We start from the raw sequence: 15,061 nt of genomic DNA, 5'->3' as shown, positions 1-15,061 counted from the left end.
CTTCCATCTGCAACAGAGAGCCAGGCAAAGGACAGGGACAGAGAATCCAGTGGAAAGACTGCGAGAATTCTCCTCCCAGAGATCATTCCTGCTCACAGTGTCCCTTGTAGAAAGGGGACATCATTCCAGGCAGCCTGGACTGAGCATGTGGCTCCTGAGTGGGGTTTGTTGTTTAGGAAACCTGCTCAGGCTTTTCCATTCTTCCCTTACAAACAGGAAAACTTCTCCTGGGCCTGTGTGCAGGCAGAGCCCTGAGGAGAGCAGATGGCACATGGTGCCGTGGGCTGGGACAGCCAGCTGCAGAGCTCAAGGGAAGAAGCCCAAAGTGTCACAATGGCTCCTTGGCTTCATGTGCATCACCTGTGTCACCATGGTCTCCTTGATTCCATGAGGCCCCACTGTGTCACAATGGCTCCTTGATTCCATGAGGCCCCACTGTGTCACACTGGCAACTGGCAGCTCCAGGACACTTGCTGCTCCTAGGATGCTTTTCTCTGGGAAAATCTTCTTGGACATGGCCTGGCTCCACCTTTACTTCCAGGCCTTTCCTGCCCATCTGCATCCTCAGCCACAAGCAGCTTCTGCAGATCGACGTGGCTCTGGGGGAGCAGGGACTCCTGTCTGGGGGCAAAGAAAACAAAGCCAACTTGTAAGAAGAGAACCTGGAGCTTCTAGTTAGAAGAGAAAGGACTATTCAATCAAGGCAGGGCCGATGGAGGAAACTTTCTAAAATGGAACAAGCAGCAGAAGCACAGTAGTTTTGCAGAAGAAATTCCCCTCCCAGCACTTGGCTTAGGGAAAAAGCCTGATGTTGCTATGAGAGACTTGAGTTCATGTCTAGTATTGGGTAGCAGACATCGGAACATTTAGACTATTGGCTTTCCAGGCTCATGCTATTCGAACCTGAGAGTGAAACTATTCTGGAAGAAATGTTTCTGCTCACACCAAGACTGGGGACCGTGCATCATTCATACCTTGCACCTGTCCAAAGGCCTTCTTCTGTCTGCGCTCCGGCAGCTCTCACCGAGGCTCGCGCAGGGATGGAGGCTCTTGCCAGAAGTATCCCAAGCGTGGAGATCTTCCTCATCCTGCTCCTCCACTGCTGACGTCAGGGAATTCCCTGGAGCTGCAAACACCTGCCTTTGCTGCTCAAGGATCTTCTCTAGCACCATGCCAAAGGCCTTCTCCTATGGCAGCGCTGCAGCATCGTGCGAGTCACGGACTGGAACTGGCACCTCCAGGAAAGTTCTGCTGGGAAACACCCGTCAGCCATTCCCTGACTGCAATGAGCTGGCCTCCTATTCCTCTGCAAGGCTCCTCCTGGCCACGTGCATCCTCAGCAATGACACGGTTCTGCTGAGAGCCGCGGCTTGGAGGGAGCAGGGAGTCCTGTCCAAAGGGCTTCCTCCATCTCCAGTCCTGCAGCTCTCACAGAAGTACCAGGTATGGTCAAGTCTCCTGCCAGGAGTATCCGATGTGTGGAATTCATCCTCATCCTTCTTCTCCATTGCTGGTGACTCTAAGTGCTCTGCAGATGGGAACATCTGCCTTTGCTGCTGGAGCATTTTTTCCAGTACCACACCAAAGTCTTCTCCTATGGGTACTGCCACATCATTCTTGGAACCTTGGTTGGGAACTGGCGGCTCCAGGAGAATCGCTGCTCTGCCTCTGGCTTGTGGGAGTGCCTTACTGGAGGCCTCCTCTTTTCTATCTCCTGCTTAAACAAGAAAGGCTTCGTAACTTGACTGCTCTATGCCAGCTATGAATACATCATCTCTTTTGCAACTCTTTTATAGTGGACACAGAGTTTGTTGAAGCTCATTCTCACAACTCTTATCATGACTATGCCTCATAACTCTTACAACTCTTATTAGTTCATAACCTGGATTACACATCGTCTCTGTCCAGATTAGAATTTTAAAATATACAATACAATTCTCAATATCCTCTAGCTACAAGATGTAACCACACGTATTTGTCCTTTTTTATTTTTGCAACAACATTGGCAATTGTTTCTCTCTTTAATATTTTTCCCTTCGGAACTCACCTGTTTCCTGTTTTCACTTCCTCTACTCAGAAGACCTTTCCTTTGGTTTATTCTTGTACTGATTCTCCAATCTTTCCAGGCTACTTTATAGAGATGTAGCTGGTGCAACATATACTTCTTAGATAGTTTTTGTTGTTTTGATTTGTACTACAGGAAGATGATAAAACACGTATTTTACATTACCTTGGACGGCAAAAATTTTTTGCATTTTTAATGGAAAATATATTTTTAAAGTTTGGATAGCATAATTTTTAAAAAATAGTTTCATTACCTGTCCAGTAGCCATAACATAGATCTGTATCTATCATCTAAAAGTAAAGCCAGCTTTTGATTTGATGCACACATTGAGACTTTATCCTGTATGAAATAAAGCAGAAAAAATACGCTATTACAGTTTTATCTTCAACTGCACATCACTTCTAACCTTGAGTGAAGGCTCTGCATTATTGAATAGAACCAACTGAGGCAGTGCAGCTCTCGGTTAACACATGATCAGAACCTTAGACTGCTAAGGAAGAGCAGGAAATAGTTTGGCTGCCACCACGAGGCAACAGCACATTGTCCTGTTGACATTCTCACGGTCAGAGGGAAACTGGAACCGAGCAATCCCATTCCTCTACAACCACCCTTATGCTGCAGAGATGGAGCCCTGAGCTCAGCAATGCCATTTGTGACAGAGCTTTCCCAGGTGGGAAGGCATCCTCCCTTCCCAGAGGTATTGCAAGTTCCCCTCTCCCCACTCCATTCCATCCGTAAATGGAATGCTGACAATCCATAAAGGTTATACACTACAACACTGGCATGGATTTTTTTTTCCTTAGGTAGATCTAAGGCAGTCTGGGAGTTGCTCAGCCTCTTGTGCCCTCTTCAAGTGAGCATTTGTAACTTTTCTTCCTACAATAATCCAACCAAACAACTTGGTTACTGCTCCAAGTAATTACCAGAAGCTTTGGCTGTGTTTTCCCATTGTATTTTACTTAACCCAATATTCTGCAAATATTGACATTTCTATATTTGAAATTCCCAGCATATTACAGAGATTTCATAGGTGATCTTCAAACTTGAGAGGTGACATTGACCACAGAGTAGTAATAAATAGGAAATACCAGGACAAAAGTTAATCCAATACACACCCCCAACAATCCTCAAATTTTTTTTTTTTTTATTTTTTTTTTATTCTGGAAGAAACAAATTTAACAGCACTGCCATGCATGCAACAAAGTGACCCAGGCATGAAGATGAGCAAGCTGTTGGTCCTTCACATTCCAGTTTTCAAGGGTGACATTAGTGGGACACTGCTTGGAGCACTGCAATGATATCAAAGTAATCCATTAAACTTCCTGCTAACTGGAAATTTCTTTTAAGATGCATAGATAATACATGGCTTATTACTTACACATACAGGCAAAAGGAAAAAACAAGTTTCACCACATTCTCATAAACCTCTGGAAATAAAGTCCTATAAACTTAACTGCCTTTCTCAATTTGAGAAATTGCTACTGCTATAACATTACCTGTACTGGACCTTGTCAATTGGATGCTTTTGCCCAGACTCCTTGCTCCATATATGTCATTTACACCACAGAAAACAAGACAGAATCCTATCCAAGCAAAAATTCAGTGGGAATGGAGAACTCGGCAACACCTGATTCTTTCTGTGCAACATGCACTACAGCTTTCTTTCGGTCTGATCAAACACTTCTTATGGCAAAGATCATCATCCTATAATCTGGACTACGGACTGACTTCCTGGCTCGACGTGCCTCATCACCGCCAACCTGATCCATTATCTGGACATTGACTGAGCCTGACCGTACCCTCTGCAACCACCACCTCCCTGGGCAACCTGTGCCAACGCCTGACCACCCCAACAGCGAAAAAAATTTTAATATGTAATCCGAATCCCCACTGTCCCATTTGAAGGCCACTCCCTCTAGTAGCCCGTAGGCTTCTTTTCAGAAGCGATGTGAGGGGAAGGCGGCTCGCCGCTCCCCTTTGCCCACACGGCTGGCTCCCTTCCAGGCCCAATCCCACACACGGTAAGGAAGGAACGCACCCACCCACACGCACGGGGCCACTCCTTCACCGGGGCTCTGTCAGTCCCCTGCCGGGGGCCGGTCACTCCCTCACCGGGGGATCACTCCCCCACCAGAACCAGAACCAGAACCAGAACCAGCGGGGCCTGTGCGCAGCGACCTTTCCTCCGTGGTTGCACCGCCAGCACGGCCGGCAATGCGGGCGCGCAGAAGGCGCTTCGGCCACTGGGCAGGAGGGATCACTACATAACCCAAATGTTGTGGAAGACTGGGAATTGGTGTCCAAGGACACAGTTTACACCTGCACTTGGCTCGCAGCATCCCCCTGCAGCGCTACGGGCTGGTTACTTCAGGCAGCCACGGAGCCCTTAAGGGGAACTGGGCCGCCTTGACTTGTTAGCAAAGTGGCCACAGAGTCCCTAAATCAGACTGGGCTGCCTGGAGTTGTTACTAAACTCCCCACATTGCACTGACCATTCTGTGCAATTTCCAATGGCCCCGCAGAAAAAGACCTGGGGGTGGTGGCCAAGAGCTGCTGAACACGAGCCCAGGTGTGCCCAGGTGTGCCCAGGTGGCCAAGAAGGACATCGGCATCCTGGCCTGGGTCAGCAACAGTGCGGCCAGCAGGACCAGGGCAATGACTGTCCGTCCCCCTGTTTTGGGCACCGCTGAGGCCCCACCTCGAATCGTGGGGTCAGTTTTGGGTCCCTCACTGCAAGAAAGACTTTGAGGTGCTGGAGCGTGTCCAGAGAAGGGAATTGAGCTGGGGCAGGCTCTGGAGCACAAGTCTGAGGAGAAGCGGCAGAAGCAGATGGGGGGGCTCAGCCTGGAGAAAAGGAGGCTCAGGGAGGACCTTCCCTCTCTCTCCAACTCCCTGGAAGGACACCGGCTTGGGTGGGGATTCCTAACCATAAGGTATCTATCCCATGGTCTTTTGCGCCAAGAAGATTGTCACTGTATCTTTAGGATTTGGCAGCCAGGAAACCTTGGGGAGTGTTATAAACATATATTATAATATTGGCTTCTCGCAAAGTATAAAGGTAGATATTATATAATGTTAGAAATGCTTTTTCTGTGTGGATGTAGTTTTCTCTCTTTTTAGCAAGAATGTTAGCAAGTGTGAGCAAGTAAGATAACCTCCAAGCGAGCAGAGGATGAGGCCCGAGAAGCTGCTAATCAACACTTTGTCCAGGGAACAAAAGGGCCCAAAGGCTACTCCGCCCAGAGAACGGGCAGCCAGGAGAGTCCGAGAGCCGCTATCACTGCTCTGCCCGGGGGGCAAAGAGGCCCAAAGCTGCAATCAGCCCTGACTGTCTGGGGAATTAAGAGATCCACCCTACCATCGACTCTTACCTAGCGGGCCCAACTCCAAGAATCAAAAGAAATAAAACCGCAAGGCAGAAGACTACGCATGCTCTAAAAAGGCAGACCCAAGGAGTGGCCATGCAGAACAGCTCCAGGAAAAGTTTTAATATGAATAGAGAACAGACAGTAAAAACGGTATAAAAAGGACTCACCTCGGGCATTAGGTGTGCTCTTGGCAGAACGCCAAGGCACCCGGCCGTTATCCCTTTGCTTTATTTTATGTGTCTCTTATTGTCTTTATATTAAACTCTTTAAATTCTCACAGGAGAGTGAACCTCGTTTTTCACAAATGGGGGCTCGTCCCGGATCTACACCTCGCCTCTGAAAAGCGTGGGAGGATTCAAGAAGCAAAGGGTAAGGCGCCTCCCGCCCAAGTTGGCAGGATCCTTGCTTAGCATCCTCTGGCACGGTTTGGTGGCAGCAGGGCAATACCCGGAGGACAAGAAAGACACAAAAATAAAGCAAATGAAAGAGAGCGCTCTCGACAAAAATCTCACAGACACTGGAAAAGAAACAGGACTGGTAAGTACTGTCCAAACAAAAAGGGGGTGGTTGCGGGAGATGAGTATGTGTGAATGAGACGCGGACTGGTTGCCCCAGATCTGCGAAGCGAGTGTGGCAGTCTCTGAGTGCTGCGGTTCCGTCTTGTTCACGAGAACAACGGCCAGCGAGGAGACGAAGCGAGAGATAAGAGGAGTGAAAGAATCTCCCAGGGGTGACTGGGACGGGGTCCCAGGGAAGGGGTTGCAAAGTGGGAGCTACCACCCCATATGCTGGGTTGAGGAAAACTCCAAGAGAACCCAGGGTCTAAAAGTACCCCAAGAGAAGTTGGGGTTGGATGCTAGCAGTGCTGGGTTGAGGGAAATCCAAGAGCACCCAGAATCCTAAGGATTATTTCATACCCATGGGTGGATACTAACAAGTGACTTGAAAGAGGTACCTTATTATTCTGTTGTGAGTAGGAATGAGTGAGTGAACAAATATTAAAAAAGAATGAATGTGTGAATGGAAAACTGTGTAATTAGAAGTTAACTTTGTTTTTGGGGAAGGTGGGCTATAATAAATTTTTGTTTTGTTTTTTGTACTGTGAAAGGGTGGGTAGTATTTTACAGCAGTGAAGATTGGTGTTTTAAAGGAATGAATTAGTATTTCAAAGGGGGGGGATAAATTGGTATTTTGATTAAGTTAGAACAGAGAACTCCTAGAAAAATGGGACAACAACCTAGTAAATTAAGTTCAAATTATAAAAGGGTGCCAGAAGATACACCCCAAGACAGTCCCCTTGGGGTCAAACTCGCGAACTGGGAAACTGATCCTTCTACAAAAGGAAAAGATAAAGTAAAAATGATTCAATTCTGCATGAAAGAGTGGGTAAAAAAGGAAATCAGATCTGATCATGTGTACTGGCCAAAATATGGGTCTGAGGAGGCATGGATTTGCCAGGCTCTAAATGTATTTGTAAATTCAAAAGAGCCATCTCACCCTGAGGAGGGAGAATATGCTTCTTGCTGGACAGGAATTACAAAACCTCTGGGAACCAAAGTCTTTAAAATATCAGAAACCCCAGAGGAGAAGCAAACAGAAGAGAAAAAAGGCTGGGACCCTTTAGAAGTATTGCCTCTGCCGCCAGTATCAGAAGCTGTCCCCCTCCCCCTGGCTCCGGGGGCCTTTCCCCTGCCAGCCACCCCTCTGCCCGCACCGGGGGCCTTTCCCCTGCCAGCCCTCCCGCCCCAAGGGAGCGGGGGGGGAGCCCTGCCCCCGCCCTTGCCGGGGATCCCACCCTTCCCATATATCTCGGGAATCCCAGCACCCTCAATTGAATCAAGGGAAACGTCACACGTCCCGGCTTCAGCCCCCACCTCTCCTGCCTTGAGAAACCCGGCTTCAGAGCCGGCCCCCGCCTCCTGTGCTCTGGAATATTTGGCTTCACTGCCATACCCCACCCCCACCCTCTGCACCACAGAATATTTGGCTTCAGCACCAGATTCTGAATCTGCCCCTCCTCCCCAGGGGAGTTCGGTGCTTTCTTCCCAAATAAACCCTCTTCTTAACGAAGGAGCACCATACCAGGATACAAGAGGTGCCATTAAGGCTCAGAGGCAGCCCAACAATCCCTCCATTGCTAAACAAACAGAGGGAAGTCGAGAAATTCATTTATTTCCATTAAGAGAAGTACCTATGGGAACCGGCTTTGTGAATGCTCCTCTAACCTCTACAGAGGTTAGGAATTTCAAAAAAGAAATTAAAGGATTATTAGAAGACCCCATAGGTACAGCTGAACAGTTGGACCAGTTCTTAGGTCCCAACATTTTCACTTGGGAAGAAATGCAATCAATAATGAAAATAATATTCTCCCAAGAAGAAAGAGAAATGATTAGAATTGCTGGAATAAAAATTTGGGAAAGAGAAAACCAACAAGGTCCACCCGGGGATCAGAAAATGCCCATTACACCTCCTAACTGGAACCAAAATGATGAAGCTGGGAGGGGACATATGAATGATTATCATAATTTGATAATCAAGGGAATAAAAGAGGGGGCACCCCGAGGACAAAATGTCAGAAAGGCCTTTGAGGGGCAGCAAGGGAAGGAAGAAACCCCAAGGGAAGGAAGAGGCTCCGAAAGAATATGAAACAATATTCTGGGATAGACCCGGAGTCCCTAGCAGGGCAAGCCCTGCTAAGAGTTAACTCTGTCACACATGCCTGGCCAGATATTAGGAAAAAATTGGAAAAAATAGAAGACTGGTATGAGAAACCATTACAAGACCTAATAAGGGAAGCTCAAAAGATATATGTCCGGAGGGATGAAGAAAAAGCCAAAGTGGAAGCAAAGATCATGATAGCCACTATGCGAGAGAGTACCTTCCAAAAAAATCTAAATCGAAAGCCCTCAGGTAACACTCCTAAATGTTCAAGATTCAGAAATGGTGGAAAGGAGAAAAATAAAACCTCAGCACAGTCAAGTTTCCAAGAACAACCCAGGGATGCCTGTTTCTATTGCAAGGAAGAAGGGCATCATAAAAGAGAATGCCCCCACCTGAGGAGGGATCTGAAAATATTTCAAGAGACACACACAGAAGAAAAATAGGGAAGTCATGGGCTCTATTTTTGGGGGGATAAATACCATCTGGAGCCTTTGATAACTTTAAAAGTAGGCCCCCAAGAGGAAGTATTAGAATTTATAGTTGACACTGGGGCAGAAAGGACTTGTGTGATGAATATTCCAAAAGGGTGTGATGTAAGTAATGATATGGTAAAAGTAACGGGAGCAAAGGGGGAAGGATTTAAGGTCCCTGTCATTAAAGATGTGGTTATTGAAGGGGAAACAAAAATAGGGATAGGGGATGTTTTGTTAGTTCCTGGGGCTGGCAGCAATTTATTAGGAAGGGATTTACAAATCCAGCTGGGGATTGGGGTCATACCAGAAGAAGGGAGAATGACAGCCAAAGTGTTAAAACTTAGCCAAGAAGATGAAAGAAAAATTAACAGAGAAGTTTGGGCTGGGGAAGGGAATAGGGGTGGACTAGATATTGACCCCATAAGGGTCACAACTGAAAAAGAAGAATGTCCCATTTGTGTACGTCAGTACCCTATATCTTTAGAAGGGAGAAAAGGCTTAAAACCAGTAATAGAAGAATTAATAAAGGATGGGACAGTGGAACCTTGTAAATCCCCTCATAATACCCCTATTCTCCCAGTGAAGAAATCTGATGGAAATTATAGACTAGTGCAAGATTTAAGAGAAGTAAACAAAAGAACATGGGCCTGCTACCCTATGGTTCCTAATCCCTACACTCTTTTAAGTAAAATTCCACCTCAACATCAGTGGTTTAGTGTGGTGGATCTTAAAGATGCCTTTTGGGCCTGCCCACTGGCAGAGGAAAGCCGAAATATTTTTGCTTTTGAATGGGAAGATCCAAACACAGGGAAAAAGAACCAACTGAGGTGGACTAAACTGCCACAGGGGTATTGTGAGGCCCCATGGGCAAGCCTTGGGAGAAATATTACAAACCTTCCCCACTCCCCCAGGAATACAAATTATCCAATATGTAGATGATCTTCTAATATCAGGAGAAGATGAAATTAAAGTTAAAGAAGCTACTATAAAGCTTCTAAATTTTCTTGGGGAAAAGGGACTAAGGGCATCAAAAAGGAAATTACAGTTTGTGGAATCAGAAGTAAAATATCTTGGCCACCTGATAAGCAAAGGTAGCCGAAAACTACGTCCTGAAAGAATTACAGGGATTTTATCCCTCCCTCCTCCCTCTTCAAAAAAGGAGGTTAGGAAACTGCTGGGGCTACTGGGATATTGCAGGCTATGGATCGAGGGATATACACAAGCAGTACAATTTTTATATGAAAAATTAACAGGGGGAGACAATATACAATGGACCAAAGATGATGATAATGAATTAGAAAAACTGAAGTTGAAACTAGCCTCGGTACCAGCCCTAAGCCTACCCTCACTAGAAAAACCCTTTCATTTATATGTGAATGCAGAAAATGGAGTAGCGCATGGTGTATTAGTCCAGGAATGGGGAGGGGTGAGAAGACCAATAGCTTATTTATCTAAACTATTGGACCCAGTAAGCCGTGGCTGGCCAGTATGCATTCAAGCCATAGCAGCTACTGCTATTTTGGTGGAGGAGAGCCGTAAGCTCACCTTTGGAAGTAAACTGATTGTATACACACCCCATGCGGTCCGAAATGTGCTAAATCAAAAAGCTGAAAAATGGTTAACAGACTCCAGGATACTAAAATATGAAGCAATTCTGATTGACAGTAACGATCTAACTATAGAAACAAGCAAAAGCCTCAATCCGGCCCAATTCCTCTATGGAGAACCAAAAGATGACCTGGCACATGATTGCTTGGAAATTATTCAATACCAAACAAAAGTTCAGGAAGATCTAGAAGAACAAGCCCTCTTAGAAGGGGAAAGAATATATGTGGATGGTTCATCCAGATGCTTGCAAGGAAAAAGAATGTCAGGATATGCCTTAGTCGATGGGATAAATATGCAGACCATCGAAAAAGGAAAACTACCTTCAAACTGGTTGGCGCAATCTTGTGAATTATATGCTCTAAAAAGAGCACTGGACCATTTAGCACACAAAAAGGGGACCATCTATACTGATTCAAAGTATGCCTTTGGGGTAATACATACCTTTGGAAAGATCTGGGAAGAAAGGGGTTTACTAAATTCAAAGGGGAAGGAACTGGTACATGAAGGCCTGATTTCAGAAGTGTTAGAGGCATTAAAATTGCCTGAAGAAATAGCTGTAGTGCATATCAAAGGACACCAAAAAGGGATGACCCCAGAAATAAGAGGGAATAATCTAGCAGACCAAGAAGCCAAAGATGCAGCAGAAAATGGGACTAAACGAATTATGTTAATCCTGACCCCAGAAAGGGGAGAATTAGAAATCCCCAAATTTAGTAAAGAAGAAGAAAAAGAATTATTTAAGATAGGGGGAAAACAGGATCAATCTGGAAAATGGAAACTCCCTGATGGGAGACAGTTACTTAATAAGCCACTCACTAAGAGAACATTAGAAGATATGCATCAAAAAACTCATTGGGGCACTCAAGCTTTGTGTGATCATTTTCTGAGAAATTATGGGTGTATTGGAATCTTTGGGGTAACAAAACAAATAACTAGGAACTGTATAACTTGCCAAAGAGTGAATAGGAAAATAATGAGAAAAACAACATTAAGAGGCCGTGAGTTAGCTCTGCAACCATTCCAAAGTATCCAAGTAGATTTCACTGAACTTCCTCAAGTACAAAGATGGAAGTTCCTATTAGTAATAGTAGACCATCTAACTCATTGGGTAGAAGCAGTTCCTGCTACTAGAGCTACAGCTAACGTAGTATGCAAAACCCTTCTGGAACAAATTATTCCCAGATATAGAATGGTTAATAAAATAGACTCAGATAGAGGAACACATTTTTCATCCAAAGTCTTACAACAAATAACTCAAGCCTTGGGAATAAAATAGGAATTACATACCCCCTGGCACCCACAAAGTTCAAGCCGAGTAGAAAGAATGAACCAGACTTTGAAAAAAACTTTAACAAAATTAATGATTGAAACTCAAATGTCATGGGTAAAATGCTTACCTTTGGCTCTGTTGAGAGTCCGAACACAGCCCAGGTCAGACCTGGGAGTATCTCCTTATGAGATGATGTTCGGATTACCCTTCCTTACCACTCAACATGAAACAGCCACTTATGAAGTAGGAGAAGTAAGTGTCAAAAAATATGTCACCACAATTGCCAGAACACTTGAAAATTTGAGGCTGAAAGGAATGATCCCTCAAACCACAACTTTAGAGTTCAAAATTCATAATATCCACCCAGGGGAATGGGTACTGGTAAAAACATGGAAAGAACAATCTTTGACTCCACAATGGGAGGGTCCTTTTCAGGTACTGCTGACGACTGAGGCCGCAATCTGGACCAAGGAACGAGGGTGGATCCATGCCAGCAGAATCAAAGGACCTGTAAAAGAACCTGAAGAATGGACTGTAATATCCAAACCAGGTGATACCAAATTGATTCTTAAACGGAGGCCAGGTGGCAATGAACTAGAACAAATCTAAATAATCCAAAAGATATGCAAAGAATCACACCTAACTGAGAAGTAAAAGCCAAATTTATATCAGTAGTTTCAAGTGCCCCCTGGAGAAATTCTGGGACATCTTGGAGAAGAATATTCTCACTTCAAACAGGAAGGGTTGGGACTGTATCAAACAGGGAACTCTCATATTCTGATTCTAGCCTGTGATTTGTATTGAGAAGGGGGAGAATCACAACTTCCATCAGTGCCACATCATATACCCTGTTTGAATCATTCTAATACGGGGCATGCCAGCCAGGTCAAATATAAGTAATTAATCTGGAAGGAAACTGGCATTTCACATCATCGACACCCTAGCTGTAAAAGGTGTCAAGCACAAATCAACCCCCTTATCCAGACAAAATCATAAGCAACAAAAGCAATAACTTTGCTCTGCAGATGGGAATTACCAGTGCCTGTTGAATGGGAAATACCTAAGATACAGTTAAAAAGGGTGCCAAAAGAAATTTGCCTAAAAGCTACAAAGGAAGTGACAAGGAAATAGAGGGCAAGACCGGGTTGGCCACTGTACTCGCCACCGAGAAGATCCAATACACCTGCTATGGGTTGCAACCTCATAGGCAAGGGAAGTGGGCGTATAAGCCATGCCGGACCTCTGTTATTCCTTCTTTTGTCACTTATCCTGGTCCCTTTCGGGACACCAGCAAGACCATGTTACAAATGCTATCGAAAGCTCTACATGGAAAGACACCGGGGCTTCTTTCTTATTACTCATACCCATATCAACAGTCACTGTTATGACTCGTCCAAATTAGGTATTTGTATGCATAAAGGGGAAAAATATTGGATTACAGAAAATTTGGGAAAAAGTGGAAACAGACTAGGAAGTAATTGTCCAAAAGGAGAAAAATGGATTTGTTTCACAGCTGCCACCAGGGGAACAGTCCAAGATTTGGTAAAAGAACAAGTGGTAAGTAAAAATACAAAGCCAGCACAGCAACCTCGCCCTATATTCACCTCACGCCAGGACCTGTATGCAAAGCTTAAACAACAGTTAAAAGAGGAAAACACCCCAAGGTTAGGAAAAAACCTGTTTGTGGAATTGGGGGAGAGGATAGGTAAAGAACTTAACATAACCAACTGTTGGGTCTGTGGAGGAGCTTTGATGACAGAAGAATGGCCATGGAAAGGTAGCAGCATAGGCCCAGTAGAACTCCTTAAATGGAACCGGACAAATATAAGAGGGGGGAACCGACCTGAAGGGTGGATTTTAAGTTCAACAGTGATAGGGGAAGAATGCCTCTGGCGAACTGAGAAGAACTTTCTTAATGAAGTAGGAAACACTCCCTGTAAAAGGTATAAAGTGAGCAACAAAACTTCAACGTGGTGGGTCCCAGAAAAACCAACTTGGTATTGGGCTCAGAAAAAAGGAAAAGGCTGTATATATGATAATGAAATTGGACTCTTTCCGTGTAATGACACAAGGAAAAATCCTTATTTTGGAATCCCAGAAATATCCAAATTTTGGGAGAATATAAATCAACAAGAAGGTGATTATTGGAAAGCACCAGATGGCTTATTTTGGATATGTGGGAAAAGGGCATACCCAAGACTCCCTTCATATTGGAAACGGAGTTGTACATTAGGAATCATTCAACCAGGGTTTTTCCTTTTACCAGAACCAGAGGGAGATCAATTAGGAATACCTGTCTATGAAGACTTCAAAAGAAATAAAAGAGATTTAATTGGAGGATTCCAAAAATGGAAAGATGAGGAATGGCCCCCTGAACGAATATTAGAAACATATGGGCCAGCTACCTGGGCACAAGATGGAAGTTGGGGATATCAAACCCCAATTTACATGCTGAATCGTATCATCAGACTCCAAGCCCTTGTAGAAATCATAACCAATGAAACAGCTGAGGCTATGGAATTAATAGTCAGCCAGCAACGCCAAACCAGAGCTGCAATATATCAAAATAGGCTGGCTTTAGACTATTTACTGGCTGAAGAAGGGGGTGTGTGCAGGAAGTTCAATACATCGGATTGCTGTTTAAAAACTGATGACAATGGGGATGATGTTCCAGATATCACCAACAATATCAGAAAAATAGCCCATGTACCGGTCCAAAAATGGGAATCAATGATGACTGCTAACTGGTGGGATGGCATATTGGGGAAAGAATGGTGGAAGAAGCTAGGTTTCTTCCTCTTATGTGCTACAGCTGGTCTAATATTTCTCCCTTGCTTGATCCCCTGCTTTATTCGGCTATTCACCAGCGTAGTTCAAGGCATGCAAGTTGTTGGCAATGCCTACTGACCCAAAGTTGGCTATGTCTGGAACAGCACAAAAAATTATAGTATTAAAAAAGCAAAGTGATATAAAAGACCCTCTCGAAGAAGCCAAATTGATCTGTGAAAAGAACGAACAGTCATTAGAAGCCAAGAAAAAAGAATTATTGCTCAAGGCAAATGATTTATAAAATAGAAAAAGGGGGGATTGTTATAAACAGATATTATAATATTGGCTTCTCGCAAAGTATAAAGGTAGATATTATATAATGTTAGAAATGCTTTTTCTGTGTGGATGTAGTTTTCTCTCTTTTTAGCAAGAATGTTAGCAAGTGTGAGCAAGTAAGATAACCTCCAAGCGAGCAGAGGATGAGGCCCAAGGAGCTGCTAATCAACACTTTGTCCAGGGAACAAAAGGGCCTAAAGGCTACTCCACCTGGAGAACGGGCAGCCAGGAGGGTCCGAGAGCCGCTATCACTGCTCTGCCCGGGGGCAAAGAGGCCCAAAGCTGCAATCAGCCCTGACTGTCTGAGGAATTAAGAGATCCACCCTATCATCGACTCTTACCTAGCGGGCCCAACTCCAAGAATCAAAAGAAATAAAACCGCAAGGCCGAAGACTACGCATGCTCTAAAAAGGCGGACCCAAGGAGTGGCCATGCAGATCAATTCCTAGAAAAGTTTTAATATGAATAGAGAACAGACAGTAAAAATGGTATAAAAAAGACTCACCTCGGG

This window comes from Corvus moneduloides, chromosome 27, assembly GCF_009650955.1.
Source record: "Corvus moneduloides isolate bCorMon1 chromosome 27, bCorMon1.pri, whole genome shotgun sequence".
Taxonomy (NCBI): domain Eukaryota; kingdom Metazoa; phylum Chordata; class Aves; order Passeriformes; family Corvidae; genus Corvus; species Corvus moneduloides.
This window is presented reverse-complemented; position numbering follows the sequence as displayed.